The 22559-nt window shown below is 41.5% G+C and overlaps 1 long non-coding RNA gene across 7 annotated transcripts in view; it reads right to left on the minus strand.

Annotated features, from left to right (window-relative positions):
* Positions 1-21682, minus strand: part of LOC130147679 (uncharacterized) — a 37892-nt gene extending 16210 nt beyond the window's left edge. For 3 of the 7 annotated variants that reach the window (XR_008821296.1, XR_008821291.1, XR_008821294.1), the window contains exons 1-7: positions 21015-21682; positions 19739-19822; positions 16666-17235; positions 14468-14633; positions 7112-9852; positions 4074-6609; positions 554-604 (exon numbers count right to left, since the gene is read on the minus strand). This is a non-coding gene — a long non-coding RNA (uncharacterized LOC130147679). Of the gene's footprint in view, positions 1-553; positions 1463-2430; positions 6610-7111; positions 9853-14467; positions 14634-15086; positions 15311-16665; positions 17236-19738; positions 19823-21014 lie in introns of all 7 variants that reach the window. The other 4 variants (XR_008821293.1, XR_008821295.1, XR_008821292.1 and 1 more) reach the window with 4 other exon arrangements.
* Between the last annotated feature and the right edge of the window lie 877 nt (positions 21683-22559).

Here is a 22559-nt window from a genome sequence, read left to right on the forward strand (position 1 = left end):
TCAATGGTATTTAAAATTTTCTTCCTTAATTGCCATTTTTAGGTCAGAAAAACCAACCCTTTTGTGGAGAATAAGGAATGGATCAAGAGCTCACTAAAAGACATCTATTCACTTCAGTGCAGCTGAATCTGTCCCTGCCCCCATATGAGAAGGAACGGGGAGCAAAATCCCCCTCCTCCAAATAAACAAACATGCCCAATGCAATTCAATAAAATTGTCATTTACACCCCAGCTTTTGAATAAACATCACCAAATTCACTCTAATTTCTTCTAGAATCAAGAATTTGTTGTTGATTACCTATGAAAAAAACCTGACTCTACTTTTTTCATATTCTGCTCGTATTCTGTCTCCGTGCTCTCCAAAACTCAGGTTTTTCATGTCCATTTCTGTGGCATGTATTTACACACCCATTCATGGGGTTTTGCCCAATCTTAGTAGTTATTACCTCCCGAGTAACACTTCCAGACTAACTCTTAAAAGGTTTAAACCCAATTTGAGAGCACAAAACTCTGACTTTAGAGGCATTTCAGGATTTTCAGAAGCACTTCCTACCTGCATTTTCTCCTGCTGGAATCAACGGAAGCATTGGAATTGTCTTCACACCTGCAATTCAATAGAGGAATTTTTAAGATGATTTAGTTGCTTGATTCAGTACAGGCAGAATTCTACAAACAGTTAAAAAAGATACGTGAAAGAAGAAAATCAAAATTCTAATTTAAACTCTGCATAAGAGAATTATCTATGGTATGCTAATGAAGATCATAAGGTCTTCACATTCAGTAAAGAACTTTGGCAATCGGTTGCAAGACTTCTAGAGTAATGGCTTACAGATTGGAAAGTGTATTCTTTATTTTAAAAAAATACTAGGAGAATACAATTTTCCAAGAAAAGTATAATGAAAGGAGATAAACAGGGATGTAAATCAAGAGACTTAGACAAGCCTTGTAAATGTTTTAGCCTTCTAGTAATGTGAAGATCTACAATATTAGGTCTAGAAAATTATCCTGCTGCAACAGTAGTGAGCTTAAGCAGCCATTCAGAAACTGCTTGGCACCACTAAGCACAATATGGCTACAGAAAAGGTTATTTCTCAGTCTTCTGGTCGTTTCCTTAGACACAGTACAGCTGAATGTCTACCCAAAAGCAGGTAATGACCAGGCAGATGAACAAACAATTTGCACTTTTTCAGGAAGGGGGGGGGGGGGGGGGGGGGGGGGTGTCATAGTATGTGCTTGCCGGTTCATTTGTTTGTCAGCAGAGCGAGCAGGTGACTTATTTTGCTTCCCTTCATTTGGGCAGTGCCCCTGGCCACCGAGGGGGTTGTCCGGCGGTGACATGCTAGTGAAGCATCTCCTACATCCTTTTGAAAACTGTCATCTTTGCCGAGTCCTGCTTGATCTGAAAAATTGCAAGGTTTACTGTAAGGCACACGTTCAGTGACATTTGGCAGGTGCTGCTGCTCTTTCTTTTCGCTGTCAGGAGAGGATTGAGCCTTGTGAGAGCACCGTTGTCTCAGGGTGGCAGGCTGTTACCACCACCCTTGTACTCAAGTGTGGCAGTTCCATCCTGGTGTATAAGCCATTTCTAGATTCGTATTCTGACCTGCCTTGACAAGTTGATACTTTTGGATGCTACTTAATTCTGGTTGTCCTGGTCTGGTTAGGAAACAGCTTTCCTGAAAAGCAGTTGAGGCGGGTGGTCGTGGTGGACAACACAGGGACCACAACTCAGCTGCAGACCCTGGCAGTGAGGGAGGCAGCTGCACACAGGGCTGCACTGGCAAGAGCTTGATGGAGCTGGTTTGTCCCCCCCAGCCCTCATACGGCTCTGCTGGGAGCCCTGTATCTGGTCTGGACTCCCCTTCGGGTAAAGGAAAAAGTCCCTCAATTTGTCACTGTGGTGAAGCTACAACTTAGCCACAGGATCATAATCCATGATCACAGCTTTTGTTCTTCTCCATACTCAAATAAATCACATTTCAAACAGTTCAAGGTTGAACCTATTTAATTATTACTATGTGTTTATGTATTTACAAAGCCTTTGTCTTTTTAGAGAAACTAAGGTTTGGTACTTGGCTGTTTATAGTTGAGGAGCTGGTAGCTCCCACATTAAGTTTTAATCTTTTGTGGGTTGTATGCAGAACCTAGTCCTGGAATTTATTAGTACTATATTCTGAAATTCATATTATAAAATGAATTACTTTTGTTTATTTTCAAAAATACCCTTCATAGTGTCATATTTCTTTAAAATGGCTGAAGATTTCTTGTTTGTTTCCCAATAAATATCAGATCAGTTTTGCTTAACTTACAAATAAAAAATTGTTTCATCACAAGTTCAGTGTTGGGCTTGAAAGCAAGTCTAATTTTTTCCTTCCCTTAATGATGATAAAAACAAAACCCCTTTCTTACCTATACATGTCAAACTGCGACTTAAATCTCAGCTTTTTAATTTTTCCCAGTGCTGCTCATTGATATGCATATATGGAAATAGCTATATAATTTCAGCCCATGACAAGAATTTAGTGAACAGTTCAGTGAATGCATATGCAGTTTGTTGGCTGTCCAGTATTGACAGATTACTTTTAATGTGTGCCTAATGAAGTCCTACAAAAAAATCACTCCCAAACTGAACCCAAACTTATTTACACAACTTGTATCACCAACAAAATATGAAAACGGTCACAGAAACACAAAGGAAGGGTGACATACTGTGTTTTGCATTCATACTCTAAACCTGATTCCCTTAACTTTCTTCTGTGCCCCCATTGTGTCTTGATAGTTGAAGCAAATGCCAGATTACATCCTTACCTGGAACTTCTCAGATTTGCACTGATTGCTGTCATAGCTTTATTTCTCCTTTGATGTGTCTTCTCACTTTTAAGATCATGGTTAGACAATACTTACCAGTTGACAACCTACAGGTAATTGAAAGTACGCTATCAAAAGCAAAAATACGCATACTTAAAATGTGGATTCTGAGGTTGAAATAATTTGTTTCCTCTCTTCAAGAAACCAAAGCTGCACCTATGTATTTAGAAACCTTGAAGATACCCAATTCTACACAATCTAGGTTCAATCACACCACGGTTGCTGTTACAATACACTTTTCTCTACTGTTCCTTTGTTAGATTCATTTTGTGTTAATTTTAATTGTAAAATCATAGTAAGGGCCACCTCCTCTGCGTGTACAATCACAGCGAAGTCTCTCTTTGGAAACCTGACCGTGATATGACAATAAACAATGATTATCAGAAGCTCAAATCTGTTACTTTTCCAAGAATTCTGGGATGAAACCCTGGTGGACTAGCTTGGAAATATTTTCTATTTGTAATGCCCCCACGGAGTAAATAAATCACCACAGAAGTCAAAGTAAACCCCTATTCCCGTGAGCAGCAACATGACAGGAGGTTATTTATTTGTGTTTCCTATTTCTAGGAACTAAATGCACATGGGTGTTCTAGTTTTAGTTACTTTATCTATAAGCTGTACTAACAACTTAAAATCATGGGTAGCACAGACAATCTTAAGGTGTATTTAAAACAATTTATCAGAGACATGTAGCATCATATATGTGATAATTCAGGTTGATGTTCCATACTTAAGGTCTGGAGGGGAATCTCCATTTCTGTGTATTTTGGCTTTGGATCTCATTTTTAGTCTTGATATTCCACAAAATGAAAGAAATTTTCATTCCTTAATTTGTTTTGAACCAATGTAACAGACTAAAACACCCCACACAGCGCTGAAGAACGATACTTTCAGATGCAGGTCTGCTTCTTGGCAACCAGGGGGCTGAACCCACGTAACCCACCCTGCATCTCCAGGCAGCCACCCGGGCCACCAGGACCCTGCTTCTTCCCCTCACTGGCTGTTTTTGCAAGGACCAGTGCTTGCTGGAATCCCTCTCTCCAAACAGGCTTTGTGAGCCATTCATCTGGTTATTAGCCCCCAAAACGCAAACCACCAGTTATTAATACTGGCCTACTATCAAAGAACCGATGTCCCATACAAAGTTTGACTCCCAGGATAGACTGACAAACTGGTAGGAAATAGTTTCACCATCTCGGTGTTACCTGTTATTTTAAGGATTACGCTGGTATCTTCCTCACTGCTCTGTGTCTTCAGTCTCCAAGAATGAAGAATTCTGTAGCTCTATTTTGTGAGTGGAAGTCAGTGATACCAGGTTTCACTCAGCCAAGGAAAGAAAAAAATAATTAGCTAGCAGTTTTGCGACTGCCTGAACTTGAATTTAATGAACTGCAGCAAAAGCTTTCTGCAACATTAGAACAGCAGCTGGAGCTAAACCCTACATTTCTGCTTTAAATGGCCTCCACTTACTAGTTGATGAGCAAAACATTAGTAGCAGTCGTTTGTTGAGTTTAACAGAAATATAAAAGAAAGCTTTGTAGCACAAGCGAGAACTTAATTGTCAATCTCAAACTGGCTCTGCAATACCCTTGCAGAATTACAGTCCTAAAAAGTCAAGGCAGAAGTTTAATGGCCTCAATGCTGTAAATGGGCCCTTTCAGAAAGGCAAATCATTATTTACATTAAAAATTGCAATACTCTGTCTCTGTTAATGCATTCTCTTTGAAATGAGGTGGTACTGCAGACGACAAGATTTCCACCTGCCACCTTACATCAATGAAATTGCAGTACAATGTGTTTTTCTCTAGAATGCTTCATACATCTCATCAAAAAGCCTTACCACCATATATTTAAAACTGTCTTTATGTTGAACAAGTTCTTATAAGCTATAAAGCTTTCTGCTATTATGTAAGGTTTTATATACCTTTATAATAACACTACGGAGATTGTAAGAAAGGAATATAAGTGATAACAGCATTATTATTACTTGATTTACGCTGTTTAAAGCGTTTAAGTCCTACTTCAGTAGTTGTCAGTTACCATGGAAAATGTCCTGGGCATTCCCCCTGTAAACTGTATTGAACTATATAAGACTAAAACATATATGCAACAGGATTGGGAGGGGTTATTTTCCAGCAGAGGGAGAGGACAATTAAATAAAAGTAAATTACATTAAATTAATTTAAAAGAGGAGAAGATATTCTATTAAAGAATTCTCCAAATCACTGCATGCAAATTTCCAGATTTTCATTCTCGCTGCTTTTCAGAATAACCCCAGATCTTCCATTTACCATACAATGCCTGAGGACAAGGAAGGGAATTTGTTCATTGTGCTCTCAGTTTCTCTGTAGAAGGCTTGCACAATCCATTGTCTGTGCATTTCTTCATATTTTCACAGCCCTGCAGGCGGAAGGGGGGTGGGGGTGGGGAATCCCCTTTTGTCTCGTTGTCAACACTGTACGTATTTGACTGTCAGCCACATATATTTTGACTATCATCCACATGTATCTACACCCATGTTTCATTCTTTCATTCCTGGAAGTCTTTTGACCCAGTTAAACCAGCTGCTAAGAATATCAACAGAGAACAAGCTGGAATAGCAGGAAGGGTACCAGGTGTCTACAGTTACTTTGTTTTATTTGTCTTTGTATAGTACCAACCACAGTTTTTACACAGAAAGCAGTAACAAGCAGATACTCTACACAGAATAGCGTTTACTACTAGCATGATGATGCAGTACAGAGAGAGACAGGCATGGTACAACTGCAGAGCCCTTGAGCCGCAAAGACAGGATGCAGTGAAGAGGGCCACAAGCATAGGATGCTGAAGGAAGGAGCACAGTCTGGCACTGGAGACTCCTTGGCTATAACTCAACCATGTTCAGTTAAAGAAATGAAGACCTGAAGCTGGACAAAACTGGATTTAGGGGTAACAAAGAAATAGTATCTAACTTACGTAAAAGACACCACATATAGTAAATTTGGGTGTAATATGGAACTGCAGACCAATGAAGACAGAGGAAAGATGTAAAATGTAGTTGAAAGACATATAAAAATGACCCCAAGTTGATCCCAGAGCGAAGAAGAAACCATCAATATGACCATCATATTGCTTGCAGTGGAGCATTCCATATGCTGGCAATTCACCATAACACCCCACCACTGCCACCAGCATGAAACCACCAAGCTCAGCACCCAGAGCAGCAGTGGAGATGTGAGCCCAACACTGGGAGAAGGAATAGGCACTAGGAAGTGTATGTATAACAAATCTGCATTATCATTATTTTTTAAACAATTAGATCTGGACTAATAATGGTTAGACTGCTTCGCTTTCAGTTATACTAACAATAATTTTTTAGCTTTATTAGCTTTACTTATGTAAAAGGTGTGTTTCCTTTGTGCACATAAGCAAGATTTTTAGTGTAACAGCTCTGCAGCAGTAAAGAGAATTCTGGGGCAGGTGGACAGAAAAAAGGACAGATGAATTTTTGAGTTACATATATACAGATAGAGTAATCCTCTCTTGGTACATCAAATTAAAAAAAACAAAACCCAACAACAACAAAAAAATTGAAACTTAGACACAGTCTGGCTTCAAATCATTAGAGAAATGTGCAGAAATGAAAGCAAAGGCTGTCATTACCTTAAGGGCACATCTTGCAATTTTTAATTGAGACATTCAAGCTAGTTTAGTAGGATCTCCTCATTCCGAACTGAACCAAAAATCCTAGATTTACCAAATCTGCAAAACAATGTGATGACAGGAAAAAAAATCAACAATTACATTTTACATAGGAAATATCTGAAGTACTTACCAGCATAAGCAAGGCTTTTATCTGGATCACAATGGCAGATATGTGCCAACAGGGTAACCAGCTGAACTAATTTTGTCCACCCCATATACCAATGAGCTAGAAAGCTGTTCAATAAGGGCACGGACTTGCTAATGCTAAAAAAACCCAAACCTGACTAAGCAGACATGGTAAAGCCTATGGGCTAGTTACTGAAAGTGGTACAATTATGAATAACTGGAACAAAAAAGTGCCCGCAGTGAACTGAAGTGTGGCTAGGATTAACTGTAAAACACTGCAAGATAGCAGTGGGGGACATAGAAGAGCTAGGGAAAATATGTCATAAAGCAATGAGCCACAGCAAAATCTGATATGATCAAAGACATAACAAAGCATGTGCTGTGAGGCTCCTCTCCCCCAAGAGCAGAGTAGAAGTATTCCAAAATAACTTACCTTTATGATAGTAAATAGCCAAATAGCGCCTTTAACTACAGCTCACCTGTGAGGACAGGGACAGCATAAGCCAGGAATTATTTAGTAGTACATCATCTCTTCTTACAAAACAACTTATCAGCAAAAAATATTAATGAATGGAAAAATTGAAATTAAACGTTTGAAGAACAACAAAAAATGCAAACTTTCCATAACACCGCGGAGGGCTTTTTGTCGCACTCACACTATCAAACCAAATTTCATTTGTCTCAGGACTCCCTAGGCCAGCAGTTGTCCACCAGCCACTGTATCTAGCAGACTTAGGTGGCTTTTTCTTCTATGATGGAGACCAATTCGCTTTTGAATCTACACCATCTCTTAGCATCCACTGCCCTTCTAATGGTTCCATAGTGCTCAAGGGAGAAGCAGATCCAAGGTACGGTCTACCACAGGTAACATTGCCATAAATTTATAAAAAGCCAGAAGCAGGAGTGCCTATCAGTCTTTGCTATCCTCAGAGCATGTTCTTCCTCGGGCAGCAAGGATATCTTAGTGCACAGGTGCACACCTGAAACATGCCTACTCATCAATAGCATGGTTGAAAGAGTCTGAGCGGAACACAGCTGAACAAAACTCTTTTGAAAGGAGAATTTGAACTATGTGAATATCATAACCAGGTGAAATAAGAACAGGATTAAATTCCAGCACATTCAGTGTACCTTGAAACCAAGACAAGCAAAAACATGCAACTAAGTGCATGTAGACAAAACCAGACTAATACATATCCCAGACACATGGCCTTGAAAAAGTATGCGGGCAAATTTAATCTCAAATATTCATGATTTCTAAGACTAAATCATACTCTCTCCAGGAAAGCAGTAGCAGTCACATATGGTGGAACATTTGCTGAGCCAAACAATCCTGCAAGCCAGGGGAAAGCACCCAGGTCCCCACCGTTAGGGAGTGCTACACTGCTGGTAAGACGGGTAGCTTACAATGACAGTTCTGCAATATCTACCATTAAAATTTGTTTCAATTACTTTTACCTTCATTAATCCGCAATTAAATATTGCTTTAAAGCTTCAGCTGAAATTGGATACCATACATTGACTTTCTTATTTAAACAAAACTGATAATCCTTTGGTTACAAGCCTTACTATTTCTGCATTTTAGAGGAGAACCCAAAACAGGGTAACTGTGAGGAGGAGCTGACCATAAAGTCAAACCCAGCCCTTCTACAGTCTTTCAAATAAGGAAAAATTACAAAGCTTTTGAAACCCGTCATTTCCCTCTTGTCCCACAGAAATTTCTAAGATCAGAAACTGAGCTCCCTCAAGATTCCTTTTGCACGGCACACTAAGGAGTCAGCAGAACAATAAAGGACTTATGGACAAGAGGAACAATGGATTTGGGAGGAGGATGTGAAAATTTAGAAGCAGATGCAGAGCAGTGAATTGTAAGAGTTGACTATCTGAGTTGAACGAAGATTGGACTCTGTAAGAAAAAATGCCACGTGATTATATACCTGATAATTTTGTAAAACATACACATTTTTGCTTCCATGCATGACTGTGTTTTGTTCAGACACTGAGGCAGGTAATGGTTTAGGATTCATATAAAACTTGATGGGATTAACAAATAACAGGTGTTTTGTTTTATAGGTTTTAATATTTGCAGACACAAACATGGACAGTATCATTATTTCTCACACCAGCAAGCAGGCCAGGCTGCTCTCCTGGGAACTGGAAAATATTAAAAATGATGATATAAAATTAATCAATTAATCATAGACAAGTGAAGAAAGCCCTCCCCTTGCTACAGCTCGTAACCTCTGAGGGGAAAAAATATTAGAGTAAAAAGAGAAACATAAAATACATTTGTAATCAACTTTTCCATATTTTAAGACCAAGCATTTTAGCAAAGGCTTTCTCTCTTTCAGTTTATCTACATTTGGTATACCATGCATATAACCAATTGCCAGGTTCACGATTGACCAGAGGTCAGCTTCCTTCCTATGCTATTTGTCTGACAGAAGCCTATTTATTCACTGCTTGTAAAACAGATCTAAAAAATAGTGAAAGCATTGCCCAGAGATACTAACTTACCATCTTCAGATTTTTAGGTACCAAAATTAAATAATATTGCAAAATGACTACATTCCATCACTGAACATTTTGGGCTTCACTGTTACAAGCTTTACTTCCTGAGAGTTAAATGCTGTCTAAGTTGTCATCACCACATCAGTATAGCAAATTAAGCTGACTGTTCAAATGAGCTTCTAATGTGTTGGCTGAAAGGAGGAGGAAAAAAAGAAAGGAAAGACACGATCTCACCACATACCATTTCCCTTGTCGCCAGTCTGCATCCAAGCAATCTGACCTCATGGCATATACTGCCATGTTAGATGACTTAACAGAGCTTATTTGAATTAGCTTCACTTTCCTGGCATTGTTGCAATTTTAATTAGAGCAGGCTATTTCACACACTGTACACTGCGTTTATAACAAACATATGTGAGATTTCTGGGATAGGGAAGCTGATGCACTAATCAGTACTCTAACAAATTCATTCTACGTGTTGTCAGTTTTCCAGTTGTAAGCCCTTACCTTCATCTAAGAGGGTGGTGGAAATTTTTTGTAGACTTCAGTGAAGGAGTATGTAGCTACACTTGAACGGCTTCTCTGGCAAAACACTTCCCAATCTTTCAACAGTAAATGCTCAGTCACATTTCTGTTTCTTCTCCATAGAAAAGCACTATAGTGCTGCAAGATGAACAGTTACATTACCAGGTTTGGTTTCACCCTCGTACCACCTATAACCGTGGCCTGCATGGCTTCCCCAAACCGTCTTTAATACTTAGGATTCTCATGCATTGGACTCCCAGGCAAGGTAAATAGTACCTTGAGATAACATAATGTCTGTAACTATAGAATAGATCCACTCAATTCTGATTCTCAGAACAATTTCCCCTACAGTCTGGTAAGACCAGGGCAGAGACATAGCACTTGAGCACCAAGACCAGTAGAGGTATACGGAGGTATGGAGCCTAACTGTGTGAGCCTACGGAAAATAAACTACAGCCACATCACTGGAACAATTTATAAGCTACCATATCAGGAGGAAAAAGGCAAAAATATTATGGGAAAACTGCTTCGCTTATTTGCACAGCAAAGGGTCAGAGCAGCAATACTAATACACTGGAAGCATGTAATAGCTAATGACTCAAAAGATGAAAATGATGCCAGCTTCACTGAATTAAGGATGAAAAGAACTCACTGTTGAGCCCGACTCCTACTAAACTAGCAGACAAAACACTTAGGTAACCATAGATACCTTAAAAAACCTTCTAACACTCAATTTAATAATTACTGCAGATTTCTTCTGTTTCATAAATAAAGGTTTTAAAAAATAATAATGTCTGGCTACATGGCAAAGCAACAGACATTACCAAAGCAATGCCAGATTGGGAAGACCTTAAATGGTTCAGGAGATCAGTTGATAGATGAGATGAGAAACGAAGCAACAGAAAATTGACTTGTTCACAATATCTGCTTTGATCTTACAGCTTGCACTAGAATTTGCAGTTCCAGTGAATACTATACTATGAAGAGCAGAGAGCTGCAACAGCATTATGAGATCATGCAGCAACAGCAAGGAAAGACAGCCAGGCAGAAAGCCTGGCACAGAGAACTCTCAAGATTGCCTATTTTTGTTGTCCAACAACAACGATTTTTCGAGAAGAAACAACAAAAAGCAGGAAGAAATGAGAGTACTCACAGAACATGGACAGAATGGTGCAAAACCCCGCAACCATTTCCTCGCAGAAGCAATACCAGGGAATTTCAGATTCATCGGTTGTAATTACAGCCGAGAGTCCACAAAGTATACCACAGTATTTTGACAACTGTTGAATTTAGAAGGCAATAAACAAAGCTTTTATTTTAATTACAAGGGGAGAAATAGAAAAGTCAAAGTCATAGAGGACCTGCTTCTGATTTCATGTCTGATTTCATACAGAAAAAGGCGGAACATACCCTCCTTGGCATACACATACGGTAACAAATACAATGAATATCCTTGTTCTCCTGCTAACTCTTATGGAAAAGTTACCCTAGCTTTGCACAACATACATTCACACGCCTCCTTGTAAGTAAAATGGCCATGGACTGAATGCCAAGGATGGCTCGCCCTGTGGCAGTCAGAACTTTCTCAGGCACTGCACACGTAGAGGCACCGCAGAGGCATTACAGGGCAGTGCGCGCAAAGCCTGTCTGGGCACTGAGGGGTTTCGTGGTGGTTAAGCAGCGGCAATAGAGAAATGTAGCTCTATTAATGCAAGATGCGCCACGCTGCTTGTTCCGAGTCCTGAAGAAGATGCCCTAGTCATGGTCCATCATTAGCACAGATGGATCCATAAGGGCTCCAGAGGATGCCATTATTAACTCAGAAATGCAGCTACATTTCCAGGTGGCACTGTGGCACTTGAAAGTCTGCAAAACAGGGGGAGTCTTTGAATATTTTCTTAAGACTTTATAGGTAAGTTCTATAGGACTGATTAACGTTTTTACAATAACGTATTTATACTTTTATGTACTTTTTCAAGTACATAATGTATGGAGTCGCTTAGTATCCTTTTAGCCAGTTCAGTAAATCCAGGTACCCTCACCTTTTTTACTGCTGTGAAGGTAATAAGTGCAGTTATTAAAATCCATTGTGCGGACTCCTAATGTTCTTGCCTTAGAAAATGAACAAAGACTCAACAGTTTCAAACATTTTTCCCTTTTCCGTTAAAGCCCCCTGTAGTCCGAAGTAAAAAGCAATTTAACACAACCTTCTTATGTTTACAGCTCTAAAAAGAAGAAAGGAGAAACTTCAGAAAAGTTTACCAGAAAACTGAAACAAATTGGGGGTCCATTTTTTCTGTCACTTTTGTGATGTCTTCTAGACACTTTTACATGTCATCAGATCAATTAGCCAAAAGGAGACCTATCAGTGAAAATCTGAACCAGAACGACTTCATCATTTCACAGGAATAGCACCTTTTCAAACATAACCATCCAACTTTCATTTCTTTGAATCAAAGTGGGACATCAAAGATGTTAGATTAAGAGCAAGGAACCATACCTTCTGAAAAAAGTGATGGCCCAAGAAAAAAGATGAATCAACTAGAGGTGTAAATGAAAGCAATGAGTCTTTACCAGAGCTCTTAGTATAAACATTAGTCTTTGCCTATCAAAACATGAATGGTGAAAGACTTTACAGAATTTTCCAAGTGCTAATTATTACAAACTGTGGACTCCTGAAAAACTTATAGTTTTAAAACTGATCTGCTTGTGTGTGTGTGTATATATATGTATATGTCTTAAGACACACACACACCCATATATACATCTTACGACACTGAAGCTACTGGTGAGTTACAATGTCTTGGTACAAGACCAGGGGGGAAGAACGAGTTTTATCAGAAACCTTTCCCCAAATATAAGCTGGTTTTAGTCTGTGTATGTCCTATGTCCATTGCTAGGGGACTAGCTCTGGAAACTGTATTAATAATACTATTAATAAATGATGAATGAATTTACAAGCGACTGAAAACAGGGTACCTACTATCTGGCCACAGTGCCAGTGAGCCAAGACATACTCCTAAGCCCAAGACATTAAGACAGTTTTTGAGTATCTAAGGCCTGAACTTGGACATGTGGATGACAATACATTTTCAAAGGCAGTTGTTTCCCCATTGAAGACTTGACTGTAACAGCCACATTTTTGCTCTTGCAGAATAACGGAAAGCATATTCTGTTATATGCTAGGCGTTCTGTTATACTGCATATATACTATACACTATATAGTTCTGGTGTACTTAGGAGTCCCCAGGAGGTAGCCAGGTGTCCAGTACTCTGGTGTACATTTTCTGGGGTGCTGCAGAAGTAGCAGTTGGTCATTTGCTGAAGTCACAGAAAGATCATTATTCACTTTTTAAGCTTGACATTATCAGTGGTCTGCCCGTGTTTATAGTCAGCTCGCTCTCACCTTACAAATCAGTCTCTCTCTCAGAAATGAAAACACAATCATTACCAAGCAAAGTAACATCTCTTTTTACTATCAACATTAAATGCCATACAACTCAAGAGTGAAACCCCATGACAACTACGCTGGGTGCAATTCAAAAACCTAACGTGTACTAGGATGAAGTGAAGAACAAGGAGTGATCTCCCTTGGACAAGCTGTGAGATCTGAGGTGGTCACTGTGCTTTCCTATAGGATGAATTTTCGAACAGGTGTAGGCAAGTTAAATCTGCCTTTTACTAAAGGTTAGACCTAGGAAGGTTAATGGTGGGCCTGCAACAGAGAAGCACAAACAGAACAATAACTTTGACACCCTTTTTACAAAATTAAGTCCTACCCTACTTTCACATATGGAACCTACAGTTAGTACTACTACTACAAGAGGTTTTGTTACTCTTTATTCATGCCGGTGTTCCTGCAACAACACAACAGCTATTTCCAATTCCTTCCTCAGTAACAGATGGGTATGAGAGCTCCTGTACTGAACACATGAATAATAAAACAAGCAAGGCCCACATTTGGATGGAAACAACACAACTGCGGCATCTGTCCTGTCCTCTGCTTCTTTCTATTGTCCAAGCTATTCCCACTTTACAAGAGCATTTCCAGAGAATTTCTCTAGAGGACACCAGAATTAAATTATGTCTCTACTTTTGATTGACTGCAAAGCAGATGTCAAACAACCAAAGCGTCTCCAATCTCCCTTACAAATTACAGTAAATAGTGCTAAGATAAACTTCGCCAAGCTAGTTACGCCTAGCAGCATTGATGCTGAAATGTACACTGAATTTAAACAGGAGGAGAGAAGAGTATTTGGCAGTAGGTAAGAAAATGGAGACAAAGCTCCAAAGACTCTAGCAAGCGTGAGCTTATGTGTTTTGAGAAGGAAAAAAAGGGGAAAATGAGAATGGAACTAAACACAAGGGTAATGCAAATATTTCACATTTGATTATGAGAGGGCCTCATTACCTGAGAAATACTGAGGCTTCCATTATATAAACACCTTGGCAACACCTGAAAAATCCTATTGCTGTGTTGCTGGGTGATGAGTATTTTGGATGGGATAAAATGATACCTTAATTGTTTCCCTGGCATGATCTGTGGAAATAAAGTCTCTAACTCAGGATAAGTTATAAAGCGGGTATGTCTAGTTCACCGGCAGGCATCAGAGTGGGTAACTCCAAAAGCCCTGCTGCTCCAACCTCTTTGTGCATGTGTGATTTAAAGTATACATACATACATATTCAAGAGATTCCTGAGAATAGGTCAGGTTAAGATAATTAGTTTCAAGAAATTATTTACATAAGTTACCTCCCATTTGCGCTTGCGCACTGCCTCCTGGTGGTGGCCTTTGAGGGTGGTTGAGGATGAAGGCTTAGTAGTCTCTCTTGCTCTGAACCTCACACCTTCTCCCTTCACACAGACGCAGTCGTGTCTTGAGTTTCTTCCAGAACGGAACAGGACAGAACCAGTTTTCCTGTTCCAACACGCTAACGTTCGCATAGCAGTTTCTTCTTATCAGTACACAGAGCATAACAGTTCCACCTATCAGGGCCCCAGGACCAGGCCCCAAGACCTTGCTTAATCTACAAAACTACATTGTGAAACTCCTCTTTGTGCGTATAATGAGAGGTTTAATTATTCAATCAATTTACTTCTAAGCTTTCTATCAATTTCCCCCTGTCTTGTTATCATAGGCAAATTTCTTTGCCTTATATGTGATTTATTTCTTGAAAGGGAACTAGACAATACTTTGCCTGAAAGTTACCTCTTAATGCATTCGCATGTGCGCTAAGTATAAATGTTAAAAATGTCAATTGCTTTAACATTCTCCAATTCCAAACATACAATATTGCAGACAAACAAAACTGACTGGAACTAATGTCAAGAGAACAACAATGGGGTTGTTGAAACAACACATTTAGAATACCAGTAGCATTAGGTGACCATCCAAAAAGCGCATCCCACCAGTTATGTTCTGCATCTTTCTTTACACTTTTCAAGATCCTGTGAATTTCCTTTGTGTCATGGTGAAAAGCTATCAAGGTTTTCTGTCCGTTTTCTTGGACTTCCTTCAAGATTTCGATCAAATCTTGATGTTTCACTCATTGTTTTACCAATGTAAGATTCATTCCGATAAGTACAGGCATCAATCTGTGAAACATTGTATATTTGGACCGTATCAACTGGTGGGATATGATCGGCACTAAATACAAAAAGTCACACCCAACTATCTTAACAAAATGACAAATATAAAAATTAGCATGGTTTTTATTATTTACAACTATCTTGTCTATTGTTACAGAGCTACAAGCAGTTCTCAAACACACACACAACCGCACCAAATATATGTAAGTGCTGTCTTTTGATTAGTGTCTGAATGGATTTCAAAATGACAGATACTTTGTTCGGTATAGAGACAAATGTCTTGAGCATCAATTGTACTACTTTTGCAAATGAATCCCTTTTGTTCTTTCATACTGCAAGATTCTAAATTTACAGTTTGCCATTTCTCATCCACCATTCATGCCCATGCTCTTACGTTCGAAAGGACAGAGCACAGTTCCATTGAGGTTCAATAATGCAGTGATGGGGTGGACTACATATACTGAAGCGTTATGAATGGCCGTATTAGCAATGGGATCATAGGTAAAATTTACTAGAGTCCACCAAGACTGGAGTTCTTTTTCAAAGTTAGTGGCACTATCCCAAACGACTTTCCAGATTTCGGTAGGGAAAGTGCCCTCTTTGCCTTCTCTTATAATTGAGGCAGCCACTGATGGCATCCATAATTGAGCCTGTATGCAACTAAGGGCTAAAGAAATGTTATCTTGGATCTTACCAAGTGCATCTATTATCAATTCACGGTCTTGTGCATTCACCTTTTCCCACTTGGGTAACACTTTTGATAACAGCCATTGACTAGTTCCTAAAGCTAACAGGGAACACTGCAAAGGCTGTTGTAACTCTGTCAAATCATTAGTTGTAGCAGCCAGCTTATTAATTAGTATTTAATTGAAATATTCATTTATAATGAGTCAATTTCATTTAAAATACCCAATCTCATTCCCAACACACCAGTTAGGTCTCTTCGTGTTCGCCTTTTAAAGGGCACCTGTCTTCTCAACCAGGTTGTCCATCCCTCAAAGGATGTCTTCAAGGAAGGAGAACAGGCTGGTTGAATTTCAGAGACATTGGTTTGTATTAACAACTCAACACATTTGTGAGACCATTCCGGCTTGAACAACATCTGCTGCCCTGTTTTTCTGATCACATAGGGTCAATTTCAAAAATTTTCAGATTAAGTGCTAATGGGGTCGATGGAACTGTGGTGGTAGCAGAAAGGTGGCTGGCATGATTGTTATTTTAACCTTGTAAGTCAGAGCCATTCTCGGTGATTCCTGCCCTAGGCATACTATGAAGACTGGTTCAGTTAAGGTAAAATTATGCCAACACTCTCGTGCATTAAAGCACGTGGTCTTACTTAGAAGGGTAAATTCTTTACCTACCTTTCTGACATCAACCAGGGTGTCTCCCAAATTTCTGATGTTATCATCTTTATTACATATTTGACATCCTACTTTTATTTTATCTCCTAGTTTCCCCCACAATCGGGCAACTCTGTCCTCATCATCCCGGTCCCACTGATTTCTTTGGTACACCTCATTTCCGGAAAAAAATCACCGTAGCTACTTTTGGGTTTGGGTCTACACTTCCCATTATTCCAGCGCGGTTTTTCTGAGCGTGATTCCAAGGCCAGTTATTAGGCTCTTGGTTGTAGACAAGAGGGAGGATACAAAAAAGCACAAACAGTCCAAACCCGTTATTGATCAGTCTAAGAATCTAAACTTCCCTCCCCCATCAGTTTTTAGTATTATATTAAACCTGTCTTGTTCAAGAATGTCTTTGTCTGAGTCCGAGTTTTAAAGGTCCAGTTTCCATTAACTCCCAGCGTTGTTTAGGGGCTTTCTTCACCCTGGAATGATGTATCCACGACAACTGCTCCTGTAATTTAACAGCTGTGTGTGTTGTCAATAAGACCTGGAATGGTCCATCCCATTTTGGTTCCAAAGGTGAGTCTGAAAGAGATATAACATATACATAATCACCTGGCCTTATGTTATGCATTAGTCCATCCAGACCCTGAGCACGAGTTCCCAAGACCAGTTTCTTGACTTCCCTAAGTTGTTTCTGTAAACTTATTACATAATCAGTAAATACTTCAGCAACAACTTGTGTTGATGTTCCTGTTTGGACCATATAGGGTCTCCCATATAACATTTCAAAGGGGCTCAATCCCTCCTTAGTTCTTGGTTTGGTCCTGATGCGCAACAAGGCTAGGGGTAGTGACTGAGGCTGGGTTAATCCAGCTTCCTTACCCAACTTTACAATTTGTAATTTAAGAACGCGGTTCGTTTTCTCCACTTGACCACTCACATGTGGCCTGTAAGGAGTGTGTAATTGCCAATCTATCCCCAGAAGTCTACAACTTGCTGTGTGACTTTGGCTACAAAATGAGGGCCTCTATCTGAAGATATTACTGCTAGAACCCCAAATCTCGGTATAATTTCATGTAATAAGGCCTTAGTCACTTCCCTGGACTTGTTTGTTCAGCAAGGGAATGCTTCTGGCCATCCTGAAAAGGTATCAGTTAATACCAACAGATATCAAAATCCCCCTTTCCTAAAGGGTTCCAAAAAATCAGTCTGCCACCACTGCCCGGGGAGATTACCTTTCACTATTTGCCCTAGTTCAACCTTTTGGGTTATTCTGCAAACAAATGTCACATTGTTGTGCCACTTGTTTGATTGTCGTATACAAATTACGGGCAACCATGCATTTGCTCAGGTGTTTTTACAAGGATTCAGCTCCCCAATGTGTCTTTCTATGTTCAGCCATTATTGTAGACCAGAGTAATGTGCTATTCAGGTATTTCAGTGGCCCATACACCTGGAAATACTTGGTCCTGAACCTCCTTTGGTACTTGTGTCTTTTCAGAGGGACTTACCAAAGCTAAACTTAAAAGCTCAATCAGCTGGTCTTTCCCCACCTTAAATTCTATTCTGTCCTTTCCAAATTTTATTTCTACCCCCAGTTTTTCCAGTAAGTCTCGTCCCAATAAGGGCTTTGGTGAATTTGGCATATAAAGGAATTTCTGTATTCCTAATTGTCTGCCCAATTTGAATTTCAGGGGCTGGAGGAAACATGCCCTTTCATTTTGACCAGTAGCTCCCTTTACCATTACGAAATCATTATCATAAATGTTAAAGCCTGGTTTAAGACCGAAAAAGTCACCCTGGTATGTACTAAAAACTCTTCTCCCTGTTTCTGTTTCCCTAGCTTTAATATAACCAGTGGATCCGCTAGGGTAGACTTCCCAGCTTTCCGTCAATCATCAGTTTCCTGCAACAGGGGCCTGGGTTCTAGGGGTGTTCATGATTTTCCTGCCTCCTTGTCTCCTTTGAGGACAATCCCTCTTCCAGTCACCTGTTTGTTTACACCATGCACACTGATTCATTCCCAGTGGTGGTCTCCAAGAGTCTCCACCTTCCACGGTCGTCCGTATTTTCTCTTTTGTCAGGACCTCGCCTTGTTGTAAAGCTGCTATAAAAGCTCTCCCGTCCCTTCTTCTGTCCTCCCCCATGGCTTTATGGTCTTTCCTCTTTTCTTCCTCTTCCCTATTACTAAATACCTTCCAAGCCTTGTCAAGAAGTTTTTCTAAGTTTCGCCCCTCAGGCATTCCCAGTTTCTGTAGCTTTTTTCATACACCTCTGGCTGACTGGCCTACAAAATGCGAGACGAACTGCTGAATTCCCACCTCTGATTCAGGATCTAAAGGAGTTCATCGCCTCATCGTGTCCCAAAGTTTTTCCAGGAACTCTTGATGGAGACTGGTTTGGCCCCTGCCTAATTATATATAATGCTGACTAATTTATTGTTTTGGGGATAGCTCTCCCTATTCCTTTTGCTACCCAATCTCGATATTGTTACAATGGTTGCATTTGCACAGCCCTTTGGGATCCCAGTGGGGGTCTTGTAGGGGAAAATGATCTTTTACATCTTCCCCTGACCCTTTAAGTTGGTCCACAGCCAGATCCTCGGCCTTTTTCAATATTAATTGTTTCTCGGTTTCAGTTACATGATCTAACATTAATTGAATATCCTTCCAATCAGGGTTATGTTGCCTGACTAAGTACTGGAAATGTTTTGCCACCCCTACAGGTTCTGTTCTATAGCCCCTTGCCTTTTTTTCCCAGAACTCTAAATCCAGCAATGTAAAGGGTACCCTTATTATCATGGCACCTCCATCCACCCCAACCACAGCCCAACCACGTCCCACTTCCCGTAAGGGTGCCTGGCTGGGTTCAGGTTCAGATTTTAAGTCTCTCCTGGCCCGAGTACAGAATGCCACAGGCATCCCAGGGGCGCTATCAGAGTCTGACTCCCCAGAGCTTTCCCGTGTTGTTAGAGGGGGTGGCCTATCATATTCGGGTAAATTTTTATTCTGTGCCTTTCAAATCTTCTCCAGATTCATACACCTCTGTCCAATACTACATGAGGAACAACACCACTTCAATTTACCTTTTCCTTCTTTTAGGTTTTCCTTTTCTAATGCCTACACCATGGGATCCTGTGGGGGGCTCATGCCACAAACTTTCTGGTACTCTGGGTGATTACAGAGAGTAAAGAATAGGTCAGCATATGAATACTCTTCCCATTTTTGGTCCCTCCTTAAAAATAACGCTAACTGCAAAAGGCTATTAATAGTTCAAAGTACCATTTATCAGCCACTTTTTCTTCATCCTCTAATGTATAGAGGGGCCACCACTGATTACAGTATTTTATCAATGCCTTTTTACTCACTGAGCCTCCATGCCCTCCCCCTATCTTTTTCCAGTGTTTTAATAAGCAACGCAAAGGGCTAGCTTCCAGACAGTTTACCTGACTTGGCACCCATTATTAGACTCATTTTCTAGACTCCCTCTTAATTTCCACGCAAACGGCCTCTGACAGTTGTGTATAGTCTTATTCCACTAATCCTCAGGAATGTCCTATAAATATGGTAACAGTGATTCCCACACACAGAGTAGTTATTATGTTAGCCTGATCCCTGCCGGGGGGTTGGGTGGGGTGTGATGACAGATATCGAGCACAGGCGCGGCGATATAAAAGCTTTCTACAACTGAGCACAGGAGCGGCGATATAAAACCTTTCCACACCTAAGCACCTAAATCCATGTCCCGTGTCTGGTATTTAAGTCTTAAATTCCCTGTTTGATTCCCCACCATACATTAAACAATAATAAAGACAGACTACATTTATAACACTAGACAACAGCCTCTCGTTTGGTTCGTCTCTGGCTATTTCCCTCACGGGAGAACAGAACTGCGGATCAAAACTCTAAAATCACTTCATGCTTAATTGCACGTCTCAATCACGCTATCACACACTCTCACACAAAAGTGCTTTCACTGCTCAGTCTGGTGTTGGATTTACGATATTAAGACATGTTTCACTGATGATAAAATATGCATGGTACCGAACACTTATAACAGGTGTATACAACGATAGCTATCCCATACAGTGCTCCAGCTACCCCAGCAATGAGTGCCCAAGCTACCATTTCCCTGCGCCTTACAGGATCTTGGGTGCTCCCTCACCCTGTGTGGTTCTCTTTCTGTTGGGCCCAACAGAACCAAGGGGTGAGCCATATTGCTCCCTCACCCCACGTGGGGTATCTCCTCATGTCTTACAGGGTCTTGGTGAGCGATATTACTCCTCACCTCGCATGGGACGTCTCCATACAGCTTACAAGTTCTTCCCCTGTCCCCCCTGAAGGTATTTTAAATTCACATACCTTATCTGCTGGCAGATGGTCCTCGTCTATGCCTGCAGCAGCTGGAGGCGCAGGGGAGTTCCTCCGAGGACATCCTCCCCTCAACCAACTTTGCAGTCAGGCAGAGCCCCATCTGGGTTGCCAAACTGTTCTGCAGAAATAAACTCTGTAACTCAGGATAAGTTATAAAGCAGGTATGTTTAATTCACTGGCGGGCATCAGGACGGATAATTCCAAAGACCCTGCTGCCCACCAGTGAATTAAACACACCCACTTTATAACTTATCCTGAGTTATTGTTTATTTCTGCAGAACAGGCAAGGGACCCCCCCCAGCCTGGCCCGTCCTCCCCGCCGAGGCACGGCACCCGCGTTTTCCCCACCCTGCACTTCAGCACAAGGCCGAGGCAGCTGACGGCCGGGCCCGAGGCCTGCGCCCTCCCCCGGCCCTGCGGGGCGCCCCCGTGCCGGCCGGGGCACGCTCCCCGCTGCGGCGGGATGGCAACGCTACAGCGTGAGCTGCGCACGGCCAGGTGCGGAAAGGAAAACAGAAAAAAGGTCACTGGGAGAGAAGGCCGGCGGGGGGGGGGGGATGTGCCAAGGTATCAGCCAGCAGCTTCCCAACGAAGGCGCTACCGTTGGCAGCAACCGAACCGCACCTGCCATTAAGCAAATGTTCCAAGTCTTACGAGATTACCAGGGTTCTGTCCAACGAATCGTCACCTGACGGCACGTCACCTCCCGCGTTAGCAGCCGCTGCTCCCACACCAACCGCGGCGCCCCGCGGCCCCGCCCGGTAGGGGGAGCCCCGCGCTGTCCGCCTCGCGCCGCGTCCCGCGCCTGCGCCGCGGCCGGACGTTCCGGCGGAAATGGCGGCGGCGCGAGGCGGGGCGGGGCGGCGCCGGGGCAGGTGCAAACCCGAGGCACCGAGTCGAGGCAGCGCTGACAGCCGGGCGGGGGGGGGGCGGGGGGCGGGGGCGGGCGGCGGTGGCGGCCCCGCAGCGACCCGAGCTGCCTTGTTCTATTCCTGCTCGCGTTTCGCTGCCTGCGAAAGCAGCGCTGCGCTGTCTGCTGCGGTACCTCTGGCAGAGCCCAGCTGTGGCGCCCTTGGCACCGCGCCAGCACTGGGAGCCCTTTTTGCCGGTTCTGCACCCCTTAAAAACGCCGGCATGTAAACCAGCGGTATGTAGGGATCGCCCTTCTGAAACCAGGCCCGAACACGTGGTGAAGAATCCAGCTGAGCACACGACAACTTCGAGTCCTGTCAAAAAGCTTTAAAAAGTAGATGGGGGTAAAGTCATAAGATAGAAAAACAATACAATGTGATTTTCTGGGGAGATGCTGCACAGCACAGCACAGGTCACACTACTGATGAAGGGCAGGTATCATCATGCACGCTAATGAGCAGTTTCTGCCAATAAATGGAAGAAAGGACTGAGGACCAGAAGTTTAATACATTTTTTAAACATTTTGGGGAAAACTGACCTGCAGAAGTAAAAAAAAAAAAAACCACCCACTTTTATAAAGGGAGCAGCTTTCTTGCAGAAACTAAAATTTGCAGCAGCTCA

This window comes from Falco biarmicus, chromosome 4, assembly GCF_023638135.1.
Source record: "Falco biarmicus isolate bFalBia1 chromosome 4, bFalBia1.pri, whole genome shotgun sequence".
In the NCBI taxonomy this organism is placed as follows: domain Eukaryota; kingdom Metazoa; phylum Chordata; class Aves; order Falconiformes; family Falconidae; genus Falco; species Falco biarmicus.